Below are 3,562 nucleotides of genomic sequence, written 5' to 3'. Positions count from 1 at the left end.
ATTTACAGACGACTGCACAAATCATGCATACTAATGAAAACATTATGAACTGTTTACCTAGAAGTAGTAAACAACTGTAGTTTAGGCATAAGTCAGCCGCGACGCTGAGAATATAGTTACCTTTATGGAATAATCCACTAATGTTTTGAGATACAATGTGAACTAATATTCTCAGTTGCACGTGCAATCGCGCGTGTCTGCGAAACTCATTTATATTAATGTATGCTCCGCCTTCGGAAACCGAAAATCTCGTAACACCGGTCAATTTAATGGCCCAAACAATGAAAACCAGGACATTTTCATCACTTTATAAAAAACAACCAGGACGGCCAGGACATGACGTGAAAACAGGACATGTCCTGGGAAAACAGGACGTTTGGTCACCCTATCCTAGACGTATTGTAGATGAGCAAACACTCGTAAAAAAAAATACGTAAACACAGGCGTAAACACAGACATCAAATAGACGTCACCAAGATGTATGTGTGCTATCAGCTTAGCCTATAGTAGGGACGTAGGCCTATACAACTTTGTATGCAACCATATAGGGTGTGTCTCAATCAGCTCCCGAGCTCGTGAATCAGTATATCGTGGCACTGGTAAGAACCCTGGTTCTCTACATAATGGGACAGTGATTACTCAATTTCCGGCGACATGACATTGTAGAACGTTACTGCTGGTTTGAATTAAAAACAGACAGGACTTATATCATCTTGTTGATATTATTTTTTTATGCTGTTTAAACACATTGTACTGTAAAATATCCATACAACATTTTAGCTGAATATTAATTATAAATGTTAACTAGACATGTTCACTACCTGTCTAGCGATGTGTGTTTATGCTGACTTAAATATATATAGCATATATATATATATATATATATATATATATATATATATATATATATATATATAAACGGTTTGTCTTTTCAACATTTGTATCACGAGTCATTATATAGGCTATATTGAGCTGGTTCGTGCGTTTTATGTTTTACATAAAACACATGACAAAATTGCTTCAAAAGTGTGACGTAATTTCTGATAAGGGAGCGTTGCATTGTGGGATTTTTATATGGAGTGAACGTTCCAGTCCACTGGAAGGTTTCTGCGATTGAGACAGCCCTTATAATGCTGACTCCCTGATCAGTGCCCTGACTACTGAACTAGGGAGCTGATTGAGATGCACCCTTCCTCTTTTTCCATTTTTGTTGCACAAACTAATGTGATCATCTTGGAACTATAATGCCACCTAGTGGTGTGGTTGTAATATTACGCAAAAAGCTAAATGTTTTCAAATATGCTATTTTAGAAATGCGCCATTCAGATTCAGCCATGAATAATGTCTACTTAAAGGTGGGGTAGGCAATTTTAAGAGAGGCTAGCAATAGCAAGCTTGCTTTGAAAGCATAAGATCCCACCCTCCCTTATTAGGAGCACTCCAAAGACAGTCTGCAAAGTGTCACGAGAGACAGCGTTAAAGGTGCCCTAGAACTTTTTTTAAAAAGATGTAATATAAGTCTAAGGTGTCCCCTGAATGTGTCTGTGAAGTTTCAGCTCAAAATACCCCATAGATTTTTTTTAATTCATTTTTTTAACTGCCTATTTTGGGGCATCATTATAAATGAGCCGATTCAGGGCTACTGGCCCTTTAATTCTCGTGCTCCACGCCCACGGAGCTCGCGCTTGCCTTGAACAGTGCATAAACAAAGTTTACACAGCTAATATAACCCTCAAATGGATCTTTACAAAGTGTTCGTCATGCATGCGTCGGATTATGTGAGTATTGTATACTGTTATATTGTTTACATTTGATTCTGAATTAATTTGAGGCTATGCTCCGTGGCTAACGGGCTAATGCTACACTGCTGGAGAGATTTATAAAGAATGAAGTTGAGTTTATGCATTATACAGACTGCAAGTGTTTAAAAATGAAAATAGCGACGGCTCTTGTCTCTGTGAATCCAGTAAGAAACGATGGTAACTTTAACCACATTTAACAGTACATTAGCAACATGCTAACGAAACATTTAGAAAGACAATTTACAAATATCACTAAAAATATCATGTTATCATGGATCATGTCAGTTATTATTGCTCCATCTGCCATTTTCCGCTATTGTTCTTGCTTGCTTACCTAGTCTGTTGATTCACCTGTGCAGATCCAGACATTACTGGCTGCCCTTGTCTAATGCCTTTCATAATGTTGGGAACATGGGCTGGCATATGCAAATATTGGGGGCGTACATATTAATGATCCCGACTGTTACGTAACAGTAGGTGTTATGTTGAGATTCGCCTGTTCTTCAGAGGTCTTTTAAACAAATGAGATTTATATAAGAAGGAGGAAACGATGGAGTTTGATACTCACTGTATGTCATTTCCATGTACTGAACTATTGTTATTTGACGTGTAATGTCTGTGCGAGCAGGGTGTATGGAGGTATGGAAATACATACACGGACAGACCGTAAAGTAAACAAAAATGTTAGTAAAATCTTATATTAAGTGAAAAATAATGTATAGGTCATACATACACTTCTATTATTGATTGCTATCAGGATGTGAAGAGAGTTTCAAACAGTATTACAAAAAGTGTTAATAAAAAACATTGCCTACTCTACCTTTAAATGAATGAAAGTGGGATAAAGTGACTAATATTCAGTTGGTTATGTGATCTTAAAGGGATAGTTCACTAAAAAATAAAAATGATCTCGTCATTTACTCACTCTGACTTTATTTCTTCAAATAAACACAAAGATTTTTAGAAAAATCAATCATCTCTGTGAGTCCATAATGCCATTGAATGGCTGCCGCTCGGTGTACACTTAAAAAAAACTACACACAGCGATCAAGACGGTAATCCATACGACCCCAGTTGATGAATCATTGTCTTCTGAAGCGAAATGATAGGTCAAACAGAAAAATCATAGACCTTCTGGTCTACTGTCATTCGAGCGATCACAAGGGAGACTTTGTGATGCCAGGCCTTGCATAATTGTAAAGTATGTGTGAGAAGTAACACCCTTCTCGCATGAGCTTTACCACATATATAACATTTAAATATACTTTTTGTCTAAAGTAAGGAATGGGAAAAGATGTCCCCCTCAAGAACAGTGTACAATTTCTGCTAAATTGCAAATAATTAAAAAATAATTAAAGTTCAAATTTAACATGTGATAATGCATCATCCATGATATTATTATGCAAAATAAATTGAATTTGCTAATTTAGTTGTTACAGCACAAAAACATGAAAGGAGAAAAACAATTCACTGGTCACTATTTTCCAATAATAATAATAATTTCACTTCAAAACTGTTCAGACTGAATACATCTCACACATATTGATGTTCAGATGAAAATAAAAATAAATAGAAGCATAATGAATGAAAGACATGTAAAGGTGCAGGGTGTGCAATATGATTCAGGAAATTACAAATGCATCCTAACTATAATCAATATTTCTAGACAATGATTTGTATGAGCAATAGGATATTTGTTTGTTTGATTGATTAGTGCAATACTGAGATCAGATTTTAAAGCACAGGACATTCATGTCTTT

Source organism: Megalobrama amblycephala, linkage group LG11 (assembly GCF_018812025.1).
Source record: "Megalobrama amblycephala isolate DHTTF-2021 linkage group LG11, ASM1881202v1, whole genome shotgun sequence".
In the NCBI taxonomy this organism is placed as follows: domain Eukaryota; kingdom Metazoa; phylum Chordata; class Actinopteri; order Cypriniformes; family Xenocyprididae; genus Megalobrama; species Megalobrama amblycephala.
Note: the sequence above shows the minus strand (reverse complement) of the source record.